Consider the following 27,076-nt stretch of genomic DNA (forward strand, 5'->3'; position numbering starts at 1 on the left):
GACAAGTCATCTGCTTACACTTTTCTGTTTTGTCCCCACCTTATATTTTAGATGTGCAACTCAATATTTTTCCAATTAGGGGTAACCTCTTTGGATTGTATTTAATCATCAATACTTTTTACAAAAGGAACTTGCATTGTTTTTCAGGGTCTCCTAGCTGCACCATTGCTTTCTACATAGATAGATATATATATATTTTAATGAAACAATAAGCAGGGCTTTAAGTGGGCCCGGGCCTGCCGGGGCCGGGCCCCGGCAGTCTCCAAAAAGTGGGACTGAGCCAGGGCCCTGCCGGGGCCCCCCCTTCCACTGCACGCAACATTGGCAGGATGCATTATCCCGTCGCGGCGGCACGGGAGATGCGCCTGCCATGAAGTCAGGCGATCTGACAGAAGTGGCAGCCAACCACAGCAATGCTGTGCCTGGCTGCCTCTTCTGTAAGTCATAGTAACTGCCTCTGGTGACCTCTCGCGCGAGGGGTCACCAGAGGCAGTTACTGTCTCTTTGTTTCCCCAGGTCGCTGAGGCGTCTTTAACCCTCGGCGAACCTGGGGATTCCTTGACATTTTTCGAGGTTTATGAAAGATGGCTTGAAAATTACACAATTCAAGCCATCTTTTATAAAGCTTTGCCGACGGACAATTTTGTCCGTAGTCAAAGCTTTATAAAAGATGGCTTGAATTGTGTACTTTCAAAGCCATCTTTTATAAAAACCGAAATGTTTAAAAAAAATGGCCTGAAAAGTAGGCAAACCGTAAGGTATGCACACACACATATATATGCATGTTATATATCTGTGTGCGTACCTTACTATGGTTTGTGTACTTTGCAAGCCATCTTTTCTAAACATAGAAATACATACGGTGTTCTTGTAGGTATGGATGTGTTGCGTCTAGAGAATTTGTCAGAGAGGTAGCGTGGGGCGGTCAGTGACAGGCATTTGTGTATATTGACAAACGTTCTTAATTTAATTCTGTCCCGGATGGGGAGCCAATGGACTTCCTTGCTGGCCGTGGAGAGATGGGCCTTGCATGGGAGGTTGAGTGTGCATTTTAGGGCATTCTTTTGTAAAATCTGGAGTCTGTTCAGATTTTTGGTAGTGGTGCTGAGGAAGAGTATTACAATAGTCTAGTTTGGATAATATCAGAGCTCTGGATAAGGTGAGGCAGCTCGTGGTGGATAACAATGGCCTACAGGCATTAATAAGTTATGCGGAAAAAAAAACATGCCTGGATACCATAACACAACTTCAATGAAGAGCTGGAAAATAAAAATAAGTTATAGAGTGTTTACCATTTTCCTGGCATGACACCTCCTTGAACCCCACTAGAAAACAACACTGTCCAAATAATCCTGGGACAACTAGGGTCTGGCTACTATGGGGTTACTTACAATATGAACACCAAACAGGGACAAATGAAAGCACACATATACAACAGACATTGTTAAAATACTGTATATGTATTAGATGTGCTTGTTTTTATATACTGTAATGTTGTATTTACCTTCTGGCAGGCTCTACATGTTCCAGGGAGACCAATGGAATGTTTAAAGATCTGGACAACAGGAAAGGTCACCTCTAACTAGGGACTGGCCCTTTGAGCAAAGATCCATGGACTGCAGGAAGAAAAACTGTTAAATACGGTTGGAAGGAGAGAGAGAGACAAGGAGGACAGGGGAGCAACATTATGTATTGAGGGCCAAGGCCTCTGGTGGCCCCAGGAGCATGGAGAATATGTGGACCGCTCAGGGGGAGGAGAGAAGGAGAGCCTGAAGGAGATGGGATGAGTGAGAGTGCCAGAGAGAGATGACCTGTCAGTGGTTTTCCTGCAGTAGGGTGGTACCTAGGGTGGGATGTGTGAAATCTATGCTGTAGAAGGTGCCCTCGGGGCATGGTGCATTTAGTGGCCAAACGGGCAATGCACAGGAGAGCCCCATTAGTGTAGACAGTGAGCCCCGTAGACATGATGCTGGCATAGCACTGGGACAGTGCATGTCCTCCATGTTTGTGGCCCGTAAAATGTGCACCCTGAACAGTGAACACCTATGTACAGAAAGCTCCATACAGAAGGTAGCCTCCTATACGCAGGTCTGCAGGGGGCGCAGCTTAGACGGGACCGGAAGAATACATCAAAGCACAGCAGGTAAGTGGGGTGGGGGGGTGGTCGATGAGCTGGGTTGGTCTATGCAGCATAGGAGGGTGCAGTGACCCCTCCCTTCTTCCCCCCCGGAAGCGACTGGGAGAGGGCCAGTACAAAAATGTCGACCTGGTGGATGTGGCCTTTACTGTTTGGAATCTGCAAGGTCTGTCTTTTGTTATCGGCATCAAACCCTGAACCAGCCTCCCACATTATGACAAGCCCTTAAGATGAAACAATCTTGTCTATTTGCCATATGCAGCAGAATGAGTGAGAGTTTGTGCCACGCCAGGACTCAATGAGGAAAAAAAGTGAGAGCTGCCTGGGACATATTTTACACATATTTAGGGTACGTTTTGGGAAAGACATATTTACAACGGTATGGGAAAATTGTATGTGTCAAGAATCTGAAGGCTGCATAAAGTAAGAACGGTGAGCACACTGCAGCTGCACACTAATGGTGAGAGCCCATGGACCATGTAAAGGGCATGGGGCTGCATGCTCATTCCAGTCGCATCCTGTGCTCTCCCTCTACGCCCTTTTAAAGGATTGCATTTGCTGTGTGGGATGGATCTGGGGTCTACGGTTACAGCTATTAATTATTGGACTGTAATGTGGTCGTATTTGAAGGCACGAGTTTGCTTCGGGCATAGCTGAGCTCATGTCCTTAGGAGCGCAGAATGGGGTCTGCTTCATGCCATCCAGGTGGATACGTTCCCCGAGGAGCTAACCTCGAGCTCAGGACATAGGGTTAATCTGGGGAAGGTAGGATGCGATGGTAGGGAGTGGCAATGGTGTTCAGTCGCCAGAAATGGTATACAATGATGTCTATTTGTCTTTAGTAGTACTCAACTTTGTTACAGTATAGGTGCCCTCTGGGGCTAAGGAAACCAGGTAATGCCGTGGCCCCACGCTGGTCTGGTTGTATGGCCCCAGTAGGCTAGGCCAAAGGTATACTGGGCTACACCAAGATTTCCTTGCATATTCTGCTGCACCCACTGTCACTTCGAAATGTGTTTTATTCGCCCTGTGACACATTTCCTTAAACCATCAGCACAGACACAACTCTTCTCCAAAGCATTCTACTTTTCCCCTAATGGGTTCCAGCAGAGTACTTCACCTACTCTCACTCTGCAAATGTGTTATTACTCTTACTGTATTGATCACCCTAATTCATCTGCATGGACATTACCCACACTCCCATGAATTAGAAATAATAATATGTGTATGTATGGTATATTCACAGAACAAATGTTGTTAAAGGGATGTTATGGTTAAGATGCACTAATAAAATCTCATCAAATTCAGGGGAAAACTTTGTTAAACGGACGTTATGCCCACAAGTAAAGCCGAAAAACCTAAGAAATTTGCCAGTGCCATCAACTAACACCCAGGACATCAAAAATGACATCATCAATGACATTACCGATGCCATCACATACATGGGGTGGTTGTTGTTGTTCATTGACAGTATTCATTTTTAGCTGAGGACTTCATGTGGGTATACTACATTGAAACCATGACACACATACCATAAGGGTACTGTGCATGCAGAGCTTGACCTTGTATATTCTGAAGTTCTTTTCCCTAGGGTTTACCATGAGGTCATAATGCACAGACATAGAACAAGAAGCAGGTCCCATGCAGATAATACATTTCTCTAGAATGTGATATGCTTCGACTTATCATTGTACAACCTAAACATACCATTTTAAGAATACTTTAGTTCTATGATCCATACTGCATTCATTGTATCACATTATTTAATATTGGATTGCTGTTTTCACACAAAAACATCACTACAAAGTTTATTTTTCAATAACCATCTTCTATGTGACATGGAGTAGTTTATTACAAGGCTACTGATCACCTATGATATGTTGTAAATGAGACTGTAAGGAGTACCCCTTATACCAACGTTCCATTTGAATTGCTAAGCAGTAGTAATATCATATGTGTTGTCATCGATGATGTCATTTGTGACATCATCTTTTATGTCCTGGGTGTTAGAGTTAGTGCGTGGCAGTGGCACGAGTTATGGTTGCATAGCTCACCATAACTTGCAAATTTGTTGGGTTTTTCGGTTTTAATTGTAACCATAACGTCCCATTAACAAAGTTTTTTCCCTGAATTTGACAGGTTGTAAATAGTGCAACTTAACTATAACGTCCCTTTAGCAATGTTTTTTTTCACTGAATTTCATAGGTTTTATTAGTGCATCTTAACCAAAACGTCCCTTTAATGTTTTTTCTGTGAATTCTATTGGTTTTTATGAGTGAAAATATTTCATGATGTTACATCACTGTATATAAGTTTGTAATAATTCCGCGTTTAACATATATGAAAGAACTATAAACCTCCTTCAACAAACATATTTTTGCAACTCATTCTGATATGTGTTGTTATCAGCAGCACATGCTGGGGATGCAAGTTATGGTTGAATTGCTTATGGCACGAGGCTCGACCATGACCCGAGCCCCCACCAAAACATCCACTTTATCTACTGCACCTTCCCTGCATCCTAGTTCAGTGTCCACTATACCCTCATAATGTGACCAATGGCCAGTGCTCATGGTTTGCAGCCATGGCCAGTCTCCACAATCCATTGGGCATGGGCTTTGGCCATGCCACGTTCTGCAATAAACAAACCAGAGTATACATTTGTTTTTTCCGAGGCCAGGCCCACTGCCCAGGCAGCAAAGTTATATCACTATTTTGTGTACTCACATTTTGGTACTTTCAAAAAAGTAAAACACAGGATAGATTTGCAAAAGCATGCTTTCAGGTCCTTGCTGATGCTCCTCACGCAGGTTTGTTGTAATCCCGTCCAGCACTTCAGGCTGTAGCCACAAGTAGAATATGTGTTCCCATTCAAACCTAAGGCTTAGGCCATGCTGCATGCCCCAAAAAGCAAAGCAGAGTACACATTTGTCCTCGCTCAGGGCCAGGCCGACGGCCCAGGCACCAAAGTTATATCACTATTTTGTATACTTGTGTTTTGACACTTTTGAAAAAATAAAACATGGAAGAATTGGAGTTACCTATGACCCTGAAGTTCCGCTTTGGCATTTTCCCAGTATCTCTCCTACTTTTTATAAAGCACTGCTAATGACATGGGACCCGTCCAACCAACTGAAAATGCGAGATATGATCCCCAGGGGTACCTATGTGAGTCTGGAGGATTTCTTGCACACTGTGGGGGGCGGACAACTCAGGCAACTCCAATATCGCCACATGAGCGTTGCGTTTGCTACGAAATGGCCAACATTTCCTGTTGAACCCACTACACGTGAATGTATGTGGGCCATGACAGTGACCAGTGGGGCGAGGAAGGGCATCTCATGCCTATATTCCCTAGTGCAGTCACACTCCAGCTTCTTAAATGCCCTGAAACCAATCTGCGAATCAGACCTGGGAGAATTACTGAGCGAGGAAAAATGGCTCAGATGTTGCCAACTAACCAATTCTGTGTCTTTGAACTCTGGCATGCGGCTGATACAATTCAAGATTCTTAACCAACTCCACTCCACCCCAGAGAAACTAGCTAAGTTCGTGACTGACTGCACAGGGGAGTGTTTGAAGTGTGGAGCACCAAATGCGGGCACCTTCCATATGTACTGGGCATGTTTGCTGATCACTACATTCTGGGGCTCAGTTGCAGATATCCTTGAAGAGATTACGTCGATCCCTGCATCACCATCCCCCTTGAAATATTTGTTTGGGGCTATTGGCAAGGTAGCTGAGACCATCAGATGTTTGTTTAATGTGACGTGTGTTGTTACGAAAAAATGTTGCAAAACCATGCTTTGAGGTTCTTGCTGATGCTCCTCGTGCATGTTTTCTACAATCCCATCTTGCACTTCAGGCTGTAGCCACAAGCAGTTATTTTTTTACCATTCAAGCATATCCCGATTTTGAAAAACTTTACCACACCCCCGGTCTCTGGTGGCCATGCCTACTTTAACCCTATTGTCAGTCCCTCGTGGTCATGGCCAGTAGCCAGATTTCCGAGTTATGACTTTTGGCCATGACCCGGGCAATCTGGCCACTACCCACGGCCATAGGCTATACCCAAGTCACCAAATGTATATCAATATTTTTTGTACTTACATTTTGAACTTTGGAAAACATATAGTACAGGACACATTTGCAAAAGCATGCTTTTATGTCCTGGCTGATGCTCTTCATGCATGTTTGCTGCAATCCCGTCGAGCCCTTTGTGCTGTAGACACCAGCAGAATTGTATTCTACATTCAAACTTATCCCTATTTTGAAACACTTTACCACATAGCTAGTCCCTGGTGGCCATGCACAGTTTAACACCATTGCTGGTCCCTCGTGGTCATGGCCAGGAGTCATGGCCTTTGCCCATGACCTGGCCAATCTGGTCACTGCCCATGGCCACAGCTATACCACAGTCACCAAAGGTATATCACTATTTTTTCGACCGACATTATGACACTTTTCAAAAAATACAACACGGACACATTTGCGAAACCATGCTTTTGGGTCCTTGCCAATGCTCCTTGCACGAATTTGCTGAAAATCATCCATGTTTTATTTTTTAAAGTGTCAAAGTGAACGTACGGAAAATAGTCGTATAACTTAACCCCCACTTGACAAAATCCAGTCAGACTTCGCACAAACATTCAAGGTTGGGTCTATAATCTATCTGCAAACGTGTGCGCAGATTCGACAATCAGCAACAAATTTATAAGTAATCTAAACATTTTGAGACCCACCCTCTGATTTTGCCCCTTCTTGACAAAATCTCACTAAATTTTGCGAAATCATTCAAATCTGGGTCTAAAATCTTTTTGCGAACTTTTGTGCAGATTCGTCAAACGGCAACCAATTTATAAGCCTTTCAAATATTTTGGAACCCCCTCTAATGCAGAAACATTAAGGGGCGAGTCTAAAATGATATTGCAAAATTTCAAGCAGTTTTATTGAGTGGCGCAAAAGTTGTAAGCCATCAAAAACTGATTTTCACAGACCCTATAATGTAAAAATATGCATGGATGTCCCCGAACACCTGAGATGTTCAGAACATCACAGGAATGGCCCTGAACATCTGAGATATTCACGGACTCTGCAGATGAAAAAACACCTGATTTATGGCCTTTTATGGCCATATCCCATCCTCATCACCCCTCATCTCCCACAGAGACTGTTTCATTAGTTTGACAAGTGCAATGTTGTGTTTTTAGTATGTTTTCACTGAGATGTCCACGGACTACGCAAGCAGTTCACAAATCCAACATGGCGTCCGTTTCAAAATTTTAGCTGCACCTCACGTTTTCTTTTTTTTTTAACCAAATCTTTATTTCTCAGCTCAATTTACATTTACAGATAACTTGCATCTCTGTATGTCACGCTTTGTGTTACAATGTAGTCAACTTCTTAAAACTTAAACATCAGTAGTCAAAGTAATCAAGAACACCCCCGTCCCCAGCTCCCTCTTCCAGTCCTTACAGGTGACTCTTTCTGTCTTGTTGCTCACTTCTCAGTTTGTTCCTCCTCCTCCTCTAGAATTCCCAGTGACTGCAGTCTCTTCGGGATGTATAGGTGCAATGTATCCCTACTTGTATAGTTTATGAATGAGGACCAAACTCTACCAAATGTCCTCAGCATCCCTCGTATTGTCGCTGTCATCTTTTCCACTTCCACCGTGTCCCATATTGCATTGTACCATTCTATGATTGATGGGGATTCTTTCTGATTCCACTGTTTTGCTATGCATCTCTTTGCGGCCATCATTAATTTGCCCACAGTTTCCTGGCATTCCCTCCTATCCTTTGTTGCTTGTCAAATAAGGTGCCTGAGAGTATCTCCGCCCCCTCAAACTCCTTGTCCACCTCCATCATTTCCAGCACCTTGGATTTCACATCCTGGCAGAAATGTTCAAGCTGCTGACACCCCCACCATATATGTTCTCTCATTCCCTTACCCCCACAGCCCCTCCAGAACTCTGCGGACTTTGTGGGGAACATCTTGTGGAGCATCTCCAGGGTATAGTGCCAGTGGTGTAGAAGCTTATATTGTAATTCTTGGTGTTGTACTGAGGTGTATGAATTGTACCAGTTCCTTAGCACCTTGTCCCACTCTTTGTCATTGAGCACCTTCCCTTTTACCTTCTCCCATTTATCCCTCAGAGCCCCTCCCACCTTCTTCTCCCCACTTAATAGGATCTTGTATATTGCTGAGATCAGACCCGTGTTGTTTTCTGCAGATGACATTAGCTTTTCCCATTCTGTGCGTTCTCTCGAGGCCCCTTCAATAATTGTGGGAGTTCCCGCCCAGTGTCTCAGTTGTTGGTATGCAAATCGGTCCTCTTCCTTTAAAACTATTTCTCTTTTACAGTCTCCAAATGACCAGAATTGCATCCCTTCATAGAGATCGCTGATCACTCTCATCCCCCCTTCTATCCATCGTTTGAACCTACTGTATTCTTTGCCCCGGTGTGAAGGCAGGGTTTCAAAACAAGGGCGTGTGCGGTGGTGGCCAGGGTGATAGTTTACGCCTCTCGTTCATCTTTTCCCAGATCCTCAAGCTGTTACACGTGATTGGGTACCCGAATAGTCCCATCGGCCTGTCTCCTTTCCTTAATCCCGCCGCTTTCCATAGGTGCTCCGATGCTATTGCCTGTTCCATGCTTATCCAGTGCTTCTGATTCTCCCCCCTTACCCATTCTGCCAGTGCCCTCAGCTGCGCCACCTGATAGTATTTCATTATGTTGGGGCAGGCTACTCCCCCTCTGACTTATTCCTTAACAGTGTTTTCTTACTATCCTCGGGTTTTTCCCTCCCCAGATGAAGCTCATGATGCATTGCTGGATATCTTTCATTAATTTCACATGGACTGCTACGGGGATTGCTTGGAACAGGTATAGTAATCACGGTATGACATTAATTTTAATAGCAGCCACCCTTCCGAACCACGATATGTACAACCCCCTCCATCTTGCTAGATCTGCTTTGAGTTGCTTCACCAATGGATGATAGTTGGTCCCTACTATTTATCTGAATGATGCAGTTAGGTTCACCCCCAGGTATTTGACTGGTCCCGATGCCCACCTAACGGGGTTGTTTCTCTCCAATTGGCCCCTTTCCGCTTCCCCTATGGATAGGTTCAAGATTTCTGACTTCCCAAAATTAACTTAGAAGCCTGACACCGGCAAGTATGGTTTTATCTCTCCCATTATTGCTGGCAGCGATTTCCCCGGTTCAGTGATCATCAAGATCACGTTGTCCACAAACAGTCCTATTTTATGTTGTGTCCCTGCCCATTTGATCCCTTGAATCTCCCCATTTTCCCTTATCTGGTTTGCAAAGGGCTCCATAACTAGCACAAACAGAAGTGGCGATAGTGGGCACCCCTGCTTTGTCCCCCTCATTATTGAGAATGGATTTGTTAGCCCTCTGTTAACTTTTATCTTGGCTTGCGGGTGCTGATAGTTTGCCTGTATCATTCTCACAAAGTTTGGTCCCATCCCCACCTTCAGTAGTGTTTGCTCCATGAAGGCCCAGTTGACACGGTCAAATGCCTTCTCGGCGTCTAACATGATCAAGCAAGTAGGGGTATCCCCCCCTCCCGCACTGTCAATGACATATAGTACCCTCCTTATGTTGCCGAACGTGTTCTACCCCTATATAAACCCTGTTTGGTCCTGCATCACCAGCCCCAGTAGAATCTCCTCCAACCTCGCCGCAAGCACCCTTGTGTATATCTTGCCATCCACGTTGATAAGTGCTATAGACCTATATGAGGAGCACACGTGTGGGTCCTTCCCCGTCTTTGGGATGAGTGTGATGTGCTCCATGTTCATGGATTTAGTGACCTCCCCTGTTTCTCTAAAGGGGTTGAATAAGTTTGTGAGGGTTTTAGACAATGAGTCCCTTAATGTTGTGTAGATCTCTGCCGTCAGCCCGTCTTCCCCCGGACCTTTGTTCGCTTTTAATCAGGATATTGCCCTTTGGACTTCTTCTAACCCTATGGGCTCTTTCAGCTGATCTTTTTGTTCGGTAGTTAGCCTCACCCCTTCCCAGCTTGTTAGGTTTGCCGCCTGCTCTTCCCTTTCTGCTGGGTCTTCCCCGTACAGGTCAGCATAGAAATCTCTGACAATTTTCATTTTAGCTCTCTCTGAATCCACTTGCCTGCCATCTTTGTCCTCCAGCGTGTCTATGAAGGCTTTCTGCTTTCTCGCCCTTATCTGTTTCACCAATGCTGTCCCCACTTTGTTACCTTGTTCATAGAACCTCTTCCTGCTCCTTAAGAGAGTGCTTTCATCTTTTCTATTTGTCATCTGTCTCAGCTGTCCTTTCGCATGGGCTAGTTTCCTAGCTACTTTATTTGTTCCTTTTTCTTTATGGCTCTTCTAAAGATCCTGTATCTCTTTTTCTACACCTTCTTCAGCCTCTCTCCGCTCCTCCTGCATCTTCTTTGCAGCCTTTATAAAGTATCCCTTTATCCTCCCAGGAATCCTTCTTGTCCCTGGTTAGGGACGTAGACTGCCGCCCAAGTGTATGTCTGGCCCCTCATTCTCCCTTTTACCATCACATATCTCCCTTCCCTGTCCCGCTTAACCTTGGTTCCTTCAATTCGTATACTTTTGGCTCTTGCAATAGCATAATATTGCAATGGGTGGTTCCTACTACGGGTTTAAAATTGGCAAAATTTTGTTTTATCGAATGTTTTTTTTTTTTAAATGGGGGGGTTTTCCCCCGAGCCCCCTGTTTTTTTTATTGCCACTTTTTTTTTACTAACGAAACAAAAATAAAACATATAAAATAAAATAAAAATCATTCGAAAGATTTTTTTTCTGCATTTTGTTTTCGACAAAATGGCATTTCGAAAAAATGTTTTCGACAATTTAACTGGATACCCCTACTACGCAGGCTCCCCTCATCTCCCTTCATTAGGTGTGTCTTTTGCAAACAGACTATTCCAGGCCCCTCCTTGTCGATTTCTCTCAGAACTGCCACCCTCTTGTTGGGACTGTTCAGTCCCCTCACATTTCACAAAATCAGTTTATACATCGATCCCTGGTTACATTTTCCCATGTTTGCTCTGGCACCTTACATTTCTTCCGAGTGATTGAGCCATCACCCCTTGCTGCTCGGACTGGTTATAGATTCCGCTCTTGTAGTGGTCGCTGGATCTGCATCCAGGTTCTTGGCATGGTCCCCTCTTGGTGGCCCGTGAGTGGTATTGTCCCCCTGCCGGCCTTTCCACTCAATGTCTTACCGCACATCAGGCTATGTTCTAATTCTTAAGTTCGTTTAGTTGTGAGCGTTGTTTTATCTTACATTACTCCTCCTCAGGTCTTCCGCGCTTTTTTTGTGGTCCAGCCCTGCGGCCCGGGCCAGGCCTCTGACATTGTTTCTCTTGAGTGATTTTCTATGTTGTCACCTATCGTCTTCCTTGGGGCCATCCCCAAGGCACCCAGTCCATCCTCTACCTGGGCGACAGTCTTTTCCTCATTGCCCATGTGAAATTGGATCAGTGTCGGGAAGAGCCTTCAAAATCTCAGCTTCCTTTTGTTCAGTTCTTCTGTGAGTGGTTTGAATGAGCCCCAGTGTGACTTGGGATAGATCCTCGTACAACCTCGAATCCTCTCACTCGAATCTTCCCTTTTGACCTGGCCGCCCCTATCAACTGAGCTTTGTCCTTGCAGTTGTCCATTTTGCCCAATATGTCTCTGGGTCTTGCCGCTGGGGGCCATCCTCCAGCTGCCCACTCTGTGAGCTCTTTCTATCCCCATGCTGCGGGCCGCTTCTGCTTCTTCCAAGTTCTCAAACATTTCCTGTATGCAAGCTTCCAGGTCTTGGCCTTCCACTCCTTCCCCCAGGTTCTTGATCTGTATATTGTCCCATCTCCACCTATTTTCCAGGTCCTCGCACTTCTCTTCTAGTGCCCTTAGTCTGTCCTCCATTTCCTTTGTTTGTAGTGTACATTCGGGCCCCTTCTTGTCCTATTCAGTTAGGCGCTCTTCCATTACCATCACCCGCTCTCCCAGTGAGTCAGTGTCTTTCCAATTATTTGTGATGGCTTGTGACAGTTCCTCTCTTATGTTATGTTATATTATCCATATTTGTAGAGTGCACGTTTGCCAAAGGCATCATGGCGCTAGCAGCAGTAGCATGTCATTGAGGGCTCAGAACAGATAGGTCTTCAAAAGGCGGCAAAAAACAAGATGGTCCACAGTAGTCCGCATGGCGGAAGAGAGAGGTCCTTCCTTTCTTCCCTTGTTCCGTTCTGTATCTGCCCGTCTGAGGTGTCTGGGCTGGTCTCCGCTCCTCCCGTTCCGCTCCCTCTCCGGTGTCAGCCCCTGTCCTCATTCATCCTCAGCCCCCCCGTCGCAGTGCCGGGGTGCTCCGCTATGATCTTCCTGCCTCCTTTATCCTGGGTCCTCTCACCCTGTTCGGCTCCACACCTCTTGGCTCTCATTGGAGCACTGTTCCGGATCCGTTTTTCCTGCGGTCTGCCTCCTACATCTATCGGACCGTCTCCGTGGCTCTTCCACCTCCTCCACTCTCTCATACGCAGGGGTCTGATGTTTCACTCCCGAGCTTTCAGGCACCAGGCGCCATTTTTGATCCGGTGCATCCACTGCCGCCTCGATCGACTCTCTCTCCGCCTTGCTTGTCGGAGCAGCTTTCACCATTTCTGCTCCCTCGCTGGGTTGTTCCTGCTGCGGCTCACTGTTTCTGTGCTCTTTTAATGTGCCTGATGTCAGTTATTCTCTTCGGCTTTGCAGGCCTGGACGGTGCTCCTCCAACACACGTCCACTCAGCCCGCCATCTTGGCCACGCCCCCGCCTCACATTTTTAATTGACCATTCACCGGGCATGTATGATATCTACGAACTACGCGCTGCTCTCTGATTGGTCCAGAAGTGTCAGCGGACTCCGAATCAGGAAATGAGTCCGCGAACCGGACCCATATATCACTAATTTCTTTTTACCTACTTTAGGGCATTTTTAAAAAAAAAACTACTGGATGGATTTACATCAAATTTGCAAAAGCATGCTTTCGGGACGAAGTCGCCACTCCTTGTGCAAGTTTGGATGAAATCCGTCCAGTGGTTTGGGCTGTAGGCGTGAGCAACATTTATTTTCCAATTGTGTCTATGAGGATTTCAAAAGTTTTGGGATACCCTCTATAACTTTGGCCCCCTTTGACGAAACTGCTCCAAACTTTGCATTATCATTCAGAGGTGGCTGTATACTTTTTTTTCCAAAGTTTGGGGAAGATTCGTCAAACGGAGCCAAAGTTAAAAGCCTTCCTATGGGTTTAGCATCTTAACCATAACTACACAATCGCTATCGCAGGCTGTGTAATATAGTGCAAATAAAATAAAATAAACATTAGGCCTAATTTGAGTTTTGGCTTTTCTATGCCAATGTTTTTCCATATTTTTTCTTTCTTTTCTTTATCACTTTTGCACCTTTCCTTTTATTTGCCCTTGTTAATGTTAATGTGTGCCTTTTCCTCACTTGCTCTGTTTGCATGTTCTTTTACTGTGTTTCTTTACAATTTCCATGTTGTCTTTTCTCTTTATCCCCCTTCATTTTCTATATCTTACAATAAGTCTTTTCATGTTTCTCCCACCCTGGCTTTCTATTTTCTTTTAGGCATTTTCATTTCACTTTTCAACCATAGTTTTCTAGTCATGTTTTCGTTTGACATAGTAGTACGTCAAAACGTACTATTTCAATCAGGCAGAGAAATATGTGGGCAAACCTTACGTAAACTGACTGTATTCCAAATATCTATTTTACTTGGATTTAAGAAATTATTTTTTAATTTGTTTGTTACTGAATATGTGTATAACAATAGTTGATTGCTAAATCTGCTTTTCAAACATCTGGTAATAGATGCTGTGGGGAAAATAGTCTTTCTGTTCGATATAATTGTACTTTTAGTCATATGTGATACCTTAACATTGTTTCTTCTACTTTTCTCTAGGACAAAACCTGTTTCTGGTTGCTGCTGATGAATTTGGTCATGCTTTAGGACTACAGCATTCGAGTGATCTGATGTTCCCAGCCTACTCATACGTGAACCCACACGGATATGCACTCCCCTCAGATGATGTAAGAGGGATTCAGTATTTATATGGTAAGTGTCAACAAATATTTTGGCAATAAAGTCGAGGCAGAGCTGTACAAGTCCATAATGGCCTTCCAGGCCTCAGTGAAGCGAAGGTCATTACCAAGTGCTGAGGCTGTCCCCATCGATACGCTCCGCCCTGTGGGTTCAATAGCCCTTAGCACCCTGGATGCTAAGGGTCATTTTTCTGAGGAAAACAAAACTACATATATGATGCACACCATGGAAATGGCAGCCGGGGGCTGAGGGATAAGATAAGCGTCCATTTCTGTAGTGGTGTGTGACACTAGCCACGATGATGGGAACAGATGGAGAAGAGGGGTGACGAGTAGGAAGCCAGAATGCTGAAGACTGGTGAGTTGGGTGCTCCTTTGTTTTTGGGATAGTCAGGAAAACAAAGGCAGACAACCGACACCTGGAGACAGAAGGGGACAGGGAAAGGTAGGAATGGGGGATTGGTAGGTAGAGTCCGTGGTCGAGCAACCTGATTGGCTGCTAGCATGCACGTGGGTGCAAACCTTTTATTCAATTTCTAGGCAGCAATGTTAAGATTTGACTACTCAACCCGGATATATTTTTATGTGTTGCATAAGAAGGGAATGATGCACAAAACATTTTTGAGGAATCCAGTATGTTAACATCAGAAAACAGTTGCAATGTACAAATGCATAAGCTATTTGTGATTAATGTATGTACATAAGTGTGACATATCCATGTGTGTACTACATGCAAGGTATACAAGGTATACACGGGTTCAGCCTTGAGGCACATGTACAATCTCCTTCTTACATAAAAGTGAGGCTAGCCAGGTGAAGAGTATTAGGGAAGCTGGAGGATAATGCAGAGTAAATCAGATTCCCAATTACACATTGCTATCTTGCTGAGCAATCACAAACACATGTGCGTGAACTTTGGAATTTTCATAAGCACCATAGTAACACCCAATTCGTTTTTTTAAAGTATAATTATTAGGGTATTTATTAAGCACAAACCTAGCTTCGAGAAGCAACAGAGCGCTTTACAATCGTAGGAAGAAGAACACGGAAAAGAAAGCAGAGAAACAGGAAGCAGGGAGCTAACAACAGGGTAGGGGGAGAGCGGGCAATTTGGCAGCAAGGGATTTACAAGCCAACAGGGGAGAATACAGTGGGGAGGGGATCACACATTGTCAAGTAGGGTGAGGAGTTGAAAGTGTGTGGACATAGCTGTTGGAGAGAAACCATTCCTTGAAAAGGAGGGTCTTGAGTTTCTTCATGAACTGTAAAGGTAAGGGGTGAGCTTGAGGTTGACGGGGAGGAGGTTCCAGAGTCTTGGGACGTTGACAGAGAAGGCCTGTCTTCTGGTTCTTTCCTTCCTGCGCCAGCAGAGTTCAAGTCTGCACATGTCCGTACCTCTGGCCTCAGGAGATGCTGACTTTCTCAGTGAGGTAGCTTGCGGACTTCAGGGTGACACCCTTGCAAGTAATGCAGCACGATTTGAAGATGATAGAGGCTTGCAGCGGGAGCAGTGTAGATCGATGAGGGTCAGGTGATGTTTTTATGTAAGAGTCACAGAAGAATGTGCACATATAGAAAAAAGTCACAATTACTCGGCACATGCATACATGTAACCTACATATTGTATAGGTTACAACTTGTTCTTTATCCTTTGAGAATCGACCCCTAACTGTTTCCACCACCTTGGGCAAAGCTCATTTTATTCAAAATTTGCCTTGAAATGTTGAGAAATTAAGTTGACAAAGGACCTTATAAAACATCCATAATCTCAAGAATCAGTGAACTTTCCTCTTTAAAAAGGAAGACAGATGAAGCTATATAGATGGAAAACTTAGGCTGACCTTAACATTAAATTAATGTGTGTCTGCCACAGAAATCAATGTTCAACCTAGAAACTTGAAATGAAGGCAATCAGACTTGTCAGACCTACGTTATTTGTCCGCGGGTAAATTACCTGCGATGGAAATGTTCGCATGGGAAATGTACACAATACAAAATGTTTGTACATTTCCCATGCAAACATTTCTCTTACAAATCACACAGATTCAAACACACACCCTCACTCACACCCCCAACACACCCCCACCAGACCCCCACAGCCCTACTTACCTTTTCTTCAGACGTGCTGTGTCCCTGCAGCGCTGGTTCCCTTTCACTACTGTATACTATAGTGAGCCGGGTGTTGCGGGCGACACCCACGCAGCCCCCAGCTTTTTTTTTTTGTTCTGGTGGCGGGCTGGTGGGGGTGTCCCCAACAACCCCCACTTACTGTAGTGAGCGGGGAGCCATGGGGGACACCCCCGCAAGCCCAAGCTTTTTTATTATTTATTTATTTTTATTTGTTTTGTTCTGGCGGGGGGCTGGTGGGGGTGTCCCCCGCAACCCCCACTCACCGTAGTGAGCGGGGAGTTGTGGGGGACACTACCCCAGCCCCATACTAACCCCACCGAAACACCTAAACACATACTATGAAAAGTTCGAACTTTTGGTAGTTAGAACTTTTCGTGGTGTGTGTTTCACGTCTTTTGGTGGGGTTGGTAATTTTTAATCGGACATTTCGTCCTATTCAGGACTTGTCATGAGATATCCTGCAGAAGCTTTAAATGTCAGATGCTCCTAATACTAATTGCCCATAGTGTTGCCTCTGACTAATATGAACTGGATTGTTTAAAGTCGCAAACCACTGGAATACCTTGTCTCACTCCCACACTCACTCATTATATCCACATAAGCTGATTCACAAAGTTGTTATTTGTAGTAACTCTGATTTACTATTTGCTTACTCCTGAGGATAAACTGTTTGATTGACAAAGACATTACAAGAGTAACTCTGACCTACTCCTGACTTGCTTCAGGAGTAAGTCAAAATGATTTATTTGTAAATAGAATGGTCAGACATCAGGGGTAATACCACCCAGGGGGCTGTGTGAATCAGCTGCACATTTAGTTAAAAGTGATAGTTGATTATTGTCATATGTGAATTACATTAAATCAAATGGCTTGAGATTTCTCATTTTGGACTTCTATGGAAGCTCATTTATTGAGCTGTGTTCTTAGTAATATGGTAACGATAACAGCTGGTAGTTTACAATGCCACCTGTTTTACCACTGAGCATGATTATTAGCTTGTACAGCCATACAGAAAACAGGCCTGCTTGTAGTTGGAGAATGTGCCTCCATTTATAATGGTGGTGACAGATCAGGCACAATTACCACATGCGGCACCCACTGGCTGGAGACCTAAGGTTACATTCCCCACTGGAGACCTATGGTTAAATTACTGTTACCTCCTTCAGTACCAGTAATTCAGTTTGCCCCCAAACACATAATGAGCCCGATAAAGTTGCACACACAATCAAGAAGAGAGTCTGGATAAAGGTGCCTGAGTATAGAAAAATCAGGATATTAAGCTTTCTGGTGTCTGAAAGTCGTATTGCAGTTAATGAGAAAAACCATTGAGGAACGTAAACAAGAGTGGGAAGGTCAGCACATGCATTCAACTATTTGCCTATCTGTTGATCAAATGCCAAAATGCACCTACAGCCATTAGTCTTTACAGCTAAGTTGAAACTCGTGTTTCTTGTCACCAATTATTGTATAGTGTTTTTCTCCCTTCAGCTGTTCAACTGGCTCATAGTTTTTATGAAATGCTATGCAGGTTTATGCCTTTTTTTGCTGCACTCTTATTACTGCATGTATGCAAGAATATGGGTTACTAGAGTGTAATCCAGCAGCGAAGCAAGAGGGTGCTTTGTACAAGAATGGAAGGCTATAATAAGAGTGGGGTTTTTAATTATAAAACTACATGGGCTATCTGGTTGGTGGTATGGAGACACACTACGGGGGGGAGGGGTGCCCCTTCTTCAGTAATCTGGGGATTCCCTTCTAGAGCCTGTTAGCATGAACTGGCTGCCAGATGGGTGCCTTGGCTTTTCCCCTCAGTACACTGGGAACAGCTGATCTCAAAGGTAGGATGACGGTCATGGAGTAGGCATGTTGTGGGTGATCCCTTGCCTTGTCCAAAGGATCAGAGGAAAGCAAACCTAAAAGTGCATAGGCACTATTGAAAAAAGCACCACTGTGTTATGCATTTGAAATATTTGTACTGCGAACACAACAAACTAAATCGTATCCTGGCGCAGATGGTAAACAAGTACGAGAGAAAAAAGAAGCAGAACAGCAACCTAGCTGAATAGTGTCAGAGCGATAAGGGAATTAAGTAAAGAGTCAAAAACTGTGGATTTACTTAAATAGATAGGTTTTCAGGCCTGTTCTAAAAGTCATCAATGATTTAGCCTGTCTCAGACTCAGTGGGAGACTGTTCCATAATGTAGGTCCAGTCAGTGAGAAACACTGGTCTCCTCTTGATCTACATTTCATCCTAGGGATGACAAGCAGGAGTTGGTCCTCAGACCTAAGGGCCCGAGTAGGTTGATACTGTTTCAATATGTTTATCAAATAAACTGGTGCCAACACATGCAGACATTTATAGACCAAGCAGTCAATTTTAAATTTAATCCGGTCTTCCACTGCCAACCAATGTAATGAATGGCAGAGACCGGACGTATGAGTGTTCTTGGCTACATCAAAAACCAGTCTCACTCCCGCATTTTGCGCTTTTTGTAGGCAGTGGATCTGATTGCTCGGTGCTCCTGCTAGGTGTCTGTTACGATAGTCGAGGTTGGAATTAACCAATGCCCCGACCACCACCACGCAATCTGCTAAGGGAACATAAGGTAGTGCTTGGCCCAAAAGGCAAATATTATAGAATAAGGACTGAACCTTGGCTGAGACCTAGACATTACATCCCAGATCACTCTGCCAGATACAACCCAGATTCTTAACTTTGGTGGAATACTTGAGGCTAGCTCCAAGAAACTGGGGAGGAGGGGGGCATTATTCTCCATCAAGGAGGTGCTTAGGCCCAAACAAAATCACCTCTGTTTTCTTGGAATTTAATTGTAGACAGTTTTCTTCCATCCATGTGCCTATTTCCTCCAAGCAGCTAGTGACCAGGGCAAGGGCATCCTCCACATCATCGAGCCTAATGTATAGCTGGGTATCATCAGCATAAGAATGAAATCTGAGGTGATTCATCCATGAAAGTTGGGCAGGCCGTTAGCTTTGTATTTATAGATTGCTGGATTGCACATTGTGGTGGATCAGAAGAAGGACAGAGACTTGTATCTTTATTTATCAAATGAAAAAGGTGTAAACTCCTAAATTTCCCTAAGCTATGGGTTTTCTCTACCTAAGACAAACAAAGTAGGGTACTCGTCATTTGTCGCTGAGTCCAAAAGGAAGATCTGTCCTCTGTCCAAAACTAATCCATTCTGTCCCTACCACTATCAAAACCAACTAATGCACAGGAGAATGACTCTCTTCTCCTGTGGTCTGCTTTCCAGCACAGTAACTTTAGTAACGGATTCATAGGTAGTTCTTGGCAACTACTTTTATCAGTTTATCCAGTTCTGAAATGGGGCTCTTTGATTTCTCTAATGTGTCCTTGATACCTTGATTTCCACTTTCGAGGGTTATTCTTCTCTCTCTCTTTTTTTTATCACACTTGCCACGTTTTCTCTACACAATGTCCACTCTTTCCCTTGGCTGGGCCAGATAGAAATGTTCCCAAAAGGATTCGCACTTTTGCCCACCACTTGATAGTTACTGGGAGGAGTATGAGCATTCCAATACAGATTCTCACTTATCTCCACTTGTTTAGTCTTACTGGGACGAATGTGAATGTTCCAGTAATGATTCTTGCTCTCCTCCACCTCTTTCGTTTACTGGGATGAGTAGGACTGTTACAGTAATGATTCTCTTAGTGCTCCACTGTTTTTTTCTACTTTCCTCCACCACTTGATAGTTACTGGGACGAGTATGCCTGTTCCAAAAATGATTCTCACGTATCTCCACTTCTTAATCTTACTGGGATGGGTATGAATGTCCCAGTAATGATTCCCACTTTTCTTCAGTTCTTTGGTGTTACTGGTATGAGCGTGAATGTTCCAGTAATGATTCTCGCTCTCTTCCACCTCTATCGTTTTACTGCGACGAGTATGCATGTTCCAGTAATGATGCTCTTTGTTCTCTACTGTTCTTTCTTTGTTCTCTGCTATTCTTTTCTTATTGTCTGAATATTGGAGTTCAAATACTGATTCTGAGCACTCTCTATTACTCTGTCTTTCCTGAGACTTGTTTGAGTGTTCTCATATAAATTCCCACTCTTCTTCAGTAACCTTAAGTTTCGGTCCTCTCTGGGACGCATATGATTCTCTAATTCATTATATTTGGTTTCCCTCCCAGTCTCCCACTTTCCCCGTTGCCTCTTTCTCTTGGAGTTAGCGTCACTGGGCCTGTGTTCAGGATGGGATACTGTCCTCAGTTCAGCAGGATGACTTTGTGTTTCTCGGGTTCTCCCTTGCACTGCACTTGCTCTGTGCCGAGAATGGGCCTGTGGTCTCGGCATTGTTATTGGACTCAACAATCCACTGACTCCCGGTCACACCAGCACCTATGGTTGTTAGGTTGCTTGTCTGAGGGTTCTTTCCCTCAATTCCTCTTACTTTAGGTTTCTCTTGTGTCGGTTTTGCATGCCAGTTCTACTCCAAGCTCAGAAGCTGCATGTCCCGTTCTCCCTCAGATCTCCTCTTATAGCTGATTCGAAACTCCCAGGCTCTTCCTCTTTGATTTATGGTGTGTGGCTTGGTCTTCCCCAGTGGAGAAAAAAAGTCCTTCTTATCTGTTGCCTGAGTATTCTGTATCACTCAAACAATCTCCTTCTTCTCAGTATTTTTTAAGTATTCCTTTTCCTGTGGACTTAATGTTTCAACGCAACAATATCAAACATTAGTGTGTTCCTCAAATCTTCTTCAGGTAGGAGCTGTTAGTGGTGGGTGGTAGGTAGGTGAACTAGGGGGTAGCAAGGGGGAGTCTCTGCCGCTTGCCTTCACCCCTATGGAGGGTACAGCACAGTGGGCTCACCTCGCTAACCTCATAGGGAAAGTTGCTACTTATATCACAATGCAAGGTAGCCCCTCTTTTGTGGCTTTGTGTTTATAAATGAACATGCATTGCTGGCCACTAGTTAATTGTCTATCAGTACACCTTGAAAGACATTGATTTCCACAGAAACATCCTCAGCAGAGAAGGAACGAAGCAGGGTCCCACCTTCAAACAAAATAAAAAAAATGTTCAATGAAATGAAAGTCAGGGCAGGAAAGAGTACAGATTGAGTATGTTAGAATTACAGAGGCTGAGAACAGGATGGGATTGACTGAAGACCAGGCTTGGATTGTCCCATCGGGCGTTCGGCCAATGCCTGGTAAAAGTAGATAAAATGATGGGTCAGTTTTCATGTCCAGTCTGTGGGCCGTTTTTTTTTTTAATGGTGAATGTCTACTCCACATTGCACTGAAATAGTATAAGTACAACGTGGCTAGTTTGCATTCAAGTGCTACTGTATGTGCATAAAAAAGAATCAAATAAGCACTTTATCCTGCTTATTGACATGCAAAGAGGTGAGGACGCTTTGACGTCATTGTTATATTTTCTTTAGGCGTGCATGGTTGGGAGTGGTGTCACGGGGGGCGGTCCGCGCTCAATTAGCTAGTAACTGACGGACTGTAAAGATTGCTGCTGGGACTTGTGCCGCTGCACTTTCCAGACGAATGCTTACATCTGGTAACGCTGCTCTCCCTGCAGTGATCTGGGCCCCTGGAGCCTTGATGGTACTGCACAGTTGCCTGTTATGAACACCTCTCTAGTCTGAGCAGAATGCTTTTGGGAACCAATTCACTCGGCAAACAGAGGAATGAATTCACCTATGACCCCACAGATGCCGAGGCGTAGACAGGGCTGGGCCTGAGTGGGCGATGCCCACCCAAAGCCTGTAAACGTCCATGCAGCAGCGCTGTGTGGGCATTTACAGATGTAAATGTCACTGCGGTGGGCCCAACTACATTAGATTAAGGCCCCATTTGTTAGACAATTCTGGCTACGTCTCTGCACAGATGTCAAGGGTTATCCTCGGTGGGTGAGTGTGATTTCTCATCATTGCATCTTCCCTATTGAAATCTTTAATTCCTCATATTTATAACATTCTGGAAATACTTGTCGAAGATAAGAATTAGCTCTAAGATTCCCCTTACTCTAAGACATCTGTAAATCACTTGCAGGGCCATGTTTGTGCAGGTGAGCAGGAAGACATCTCACCTCTGCCTTCAGTTGAGATTCACGTGCTGCTAAAAACACACTTGCAGCGTGTTCATCCAGTGTAAAGATGTATGATTACTAAAAAAGGAAAAGTACACAGCATTCACAGCAGGCACCAAGAGTCGTGTTGGTAAAACAAGGCAGACAAATATCATAATTTAGATCAGTGTTGCAGATGTTGAATTGCTACCTCTGCCTGCAGTGAAATTGTGTTCCAGCAGCTGTCAGGGATGCACAGGTGACAATTGAACATTCACACTCTTACTGCTCTTACTCTACAGATAGGGGCAGAGGAAGTACATTTCATACATACAAAATACACTCATACATTGTATGCCATTATCCCCACAAAAAAACACTGGCCAGGAACAACTCAATCATAGTTCCTTCCCGCATCAGTATCACTCATCGTCAGACAGTAAAAGGGCAGGGGTCTCACTATTAATTCACAGGGATGTTGGATTTACTCACATAGCAACCAGGAACGACCCTGAGGGTAGATATGTACTGGTGGAAGCAGAGCTCCAGGGGAGGCAAATCACCTTGTTGTCCTTCTACACCCCCAATTCTGCCCGGGAACCTTACATGCCATGTCTATTGGAGGAGGGTGGGAAGTAGGGACGAGGAGGGTGGGAAGTAGGGACAAGGGGACATTCTTCTAATGGGTAACATGAACCTGGTAATGGATGGCATCAGGGATAGAACTGCTCAGTCTTCCTACTCCACCTTAGGTTCAGCATCTCCCACTCTCTAAGACGGCATGACCGACCTCAATGTGGTCGACGTGTGGCGATATCTACATCCTGACAACTCTGCCTATACCTACACATCACACGTACACCACTCAGCTTCGAGGATCGACCATATCGTTATCCCGACTGGTATGACTTACTTTGTTCTTTCTGCAGATTGAGTCCATGTCCCTGTCGGACCATGATATGGTAATGGTGAGAATGAAAGATTGGTCACAACATCGCAAGACCTACCAGTGGCGGCTCTCACCGGAGGTCCTTCAGTCTAGAGGAACTGGAAGGGGCAATTCAGGAATACCTCTATAACAACCACCCTAATGATACTGCAGAAGGGATCCACTGGGAAGCGTTTAAAGCAGTCGCTAGAGGGGTACTATCAGCTAGTGCGGCCGTGCTCAAGCAGACAAGGGGACTGATGAAGGATAAACTAGTGGGGGAGGTTAGGAGAGCAAATGAACCATACACTGCGACTCCCACCAGGAGACAACTCAGAAATCTGACTGTAGCTAAGAGCCAACTGAGACTCCTGAGGACCCAAAAGTCTGATGGAGCTATGCTCCAGGTTCGTCACAAATTCTATGAACAGAGGAATGTGCCAGGAACATTGCTGGCCCACCTCCACAGGCAACAGACAAGCAGAGCATTTATCCACTCTATTGTTGACTACCAGGGAAAGGTGTGGGGAGACGAGGAAAGGAAGAGGGAGCTGTTCCATGCATTCAACACAGAGCTCTACACCATCAGCGCTCTGAGCCAGGGGGACATACATGCTTACCTAGAGGGGGTGGAACTGCCCCGACTGGCAGGGGGGGATAGAGAATTTCTGGAAGCCCTGATTCAACCCTAAGAGGTTATCCAATCCATCAAGTCCCTAAAGCCTAATAATGCCCCAGGCCCTGACAATCTCACATCTAAATTTTACAAGTTCTTGAGCCAGATTCTGACCAAACCCCTCGCCGAACTGTTCAACTCAGTGAGAAACGGAGGACGTTTGCCAGCCTCAATGACGGAAGCCCAGATGACCTTAATAACAAAGGGATGTAAAGACCCCAAATATTGCTCGTCTTATAGGCCCATAGCCCTACTAAATTTAGATTCCAAGATATTTACGAACATTTTCACTACTAGGTTGGAGCGGTTCATGCTGGGCTTGATTGGCCCGGACCAGTTGGGGTTTATCAGAGGGCTGGGCACAGTCGACAATATAAGAAGCTTATACATCTGATAGACAAGTCGGGGAGGAACTCAAATCACACGCTTTTATTGCAACTCAACGCTGAAAAAGCAGTGGACCGGGTTGAATGGGGATTCTTGAGGGAAGTTTTACCTAAATTCAACCTTGGCCCTAAAATGATTCAAATGATTCTCTCCAACTATGAAGCCCCCTTTGCAAGACTCTTGATGAATGGGGCAGTTACACAGCGGATCCTGCTCACTAGTGGCACTAGGCAGGGGTGTCCCCTGGCGCCGCTCCTGTTTGCTCTCATAATGGAGCCGTGGATGCGCAAGTGCGACCCAACAAGCACATTGTGGGTATAAAATTTGGAGGGACACAACATAAGATCAATCTCTTTGCAGACGTCGTGATTCTGACACTTTCAGATTCGCTGGGATCTCTAAGTCAGTTAACTGAGGAGATCATAGGGTATGTCAGGGTTTCTGGTTTCAAGATAAATGAAGCCGAATCAGAGATACTGGGTCTAAACATCTCTCCCTGCATGAGGGAAGATCTCCAGCGGACGTTCCCTTTCATATGGGCTCCTAAATATATTAAGTACCTTGGGGTCAACATAACTGCTAAAATTGGCGAATACTTCCAGGTCAAAGCTGCCAAATTTTGGAATACTCTCCCCCTTCCAATGATGCAAGCGCAGAATTCCTGGACCTTAAAAAATCCTTAAAAGCCAGGTTATTCAAGTAAATCCACCCCTCCTGTCCACTCTCCTATGAACTTGTCCCATGCTATCTGTTCATCTGTTTGTGTCGTGCCCTGATGCTAGCAGGGTTCCAGCGCATTATATATAAATAAACAAATAAATAAGTGAATACTGTGCAAACTGCCCGGCCTTAGTGAAGACCATTTGGAAAGACTTGGACCGCTAGAGTGGCCTGCATATGTCCAGGTTGGGGAAAATTGCAGTAAATTAAATGAACATCCTCCCACGTTTCTTATATTTTATTTAGTCAATTCCTGTCTCCAATGCCAAAGGGACGAAAGGTTCCTGGGATTCAATGTTGATACGATTTCTATGGAGCGGGGGCTCCCCTACGGTCAATAAGAGCACATTATATGCGGCTGGAGAACAGAGGGGACTCTCATTTCCCAAGCTCTGGGACTTCTATAGGGCCTCACAAATTCGGCCACTGGTTCAAAGGGACTCGGAGAAGCTTTGGATTGATATGGAGCAGGCCATAGTGGGGCGTCTCTTGTGGACGCATCTCTGGCTGCCTCGGTGGGCCTGTGCGCAGAGCCTCTATTTGAACCCTGTTACAAAGGCCTCTCTAGAGGCATGGGACAGTGTCGGAAGGGAGTGTGGCATCACCTGCTCTCCCTTCCTGGTTACCCCATTTATACATAATGAAGACTTTCACCCGGGATGACGGATAGAGGGTTCCTTAGGTGGGGAGACATGGGATTGAGTAAGATGGGAGATGTATTTTCTAAAGGGAAAATCTGCACCTTCGAAAATTGCAAGCAGGCGGGTGCCCTTGAGGAATATGATACATGCAGGCAAGACATTGGGTTGCCCAGCCCGTTAATGTTTTGCTCGTTACAAGAGACCTGACACAGTTTGCGCGAGTATTCCAGAAGGCTGTGGGCACCAGAGGGCTTAAACTCTATAAGTCAATACAGTCATCCAGGGGGTCCGGCCGTTGCTCATACTGCACGGGTTGGAAGCAGGACCTGGGATTTGGCGTTCCCCTGGAAGATTGGGAAAGGATGTATGGTGGCAATGGGGTCTCCTTGTGCCCATGCTTGCGAGAAACAAGACATTAAATATCAACACGATGGTATAAAACCCCGGCCGCCTCTACCACATTAACCCGAATAATGACAAGCTATATTGGAGGGGATGGTGTCTTGAAGGTTCACTTTTGGATGTTTTGTGCGCTTGTCTGCTGATACACTGTTTTTTGCTTGATGTGCGATCCAGACTCAAGGAGATCCTATGTTTAGACATTCCAGAAGAGCCACTGTTGTGCGTACTGTGTCTCACTAACACTCTGCAACAGGACTGCACCACGGCAGATCGTAGGCTGCTGACCTATCTCCTGCTGGCCGCTGAACTCTCTGTCCTCTATTTTTGGAGGAAGGTTGAACCCCCAACGATCAGTGTATGGCTTGATAAGGTTGATAATGTACCACCAATGCAGAAACTGTCGGCCAATATGAAGGACTCTGTAGACATTCATGACTGTCTGGAACCCTTTCTTATATTTATTTTGCCATTTGTAGAACGTGCCTAGCCCTCAGGCATCTTGGCCTATATGCAAAGAGGCTACCATGCTTTTACATGCCTGGTGAGACTACGGGTGCTGAACTTGATTGACCTACTCTGCGGAGGAAACCCAATGCATTGCTCTCCTTTTGTGCCGCCTGATGTGATGTTTGTAATGTCCAAAATTGTTTTCCATTGGTATGCTCCTGAGGAGGTGGAAGAGGAGAATGGGGGGGAGGGCGGTACAGGGAGAGGGGACTGTTTTCTAAAAAATAAACTATGAGATTTATGTGTTCAATGCCGGCTTAGTCCAGAGCTTGTTTGGTTTATAAAACCCAATAAAATCTTGGGAAAAAAACACAAAAAAACACTGGAATTAAATATAATAAAAGCTTTTTAAATAAAGAGGTAAGGGTAATCTAA

The 27,076-nt window shown here is 44.9% G+C and overlaps 1 pseudogene; it reads left to right on the forward strand.

Annotated features, from left to right (window-relative positions):
- Nucleotides 1-27,076, forward strand: part of LOC138528083 (collagenase 3-like) — a 227,972-nt pseudogene that overhangs the window by 158,566 nt on the left and 42,330 nt on the right.

This window comes from Ambystoma mexicanum, chromosome 7q, assembly GCF_040938575.1.
Source record: "Ambystoma mexicanum isolate Mex_15411 chromosome 7q, UKY_AmexF1_1, whole genome shotgun sequence".
Lineage (NCBI taxonomy): Eukaryota > Metazoa > Chordata > Amphibia > Caudata > Ambystomatidae > Ambystoma > Ambystoma mexicanum.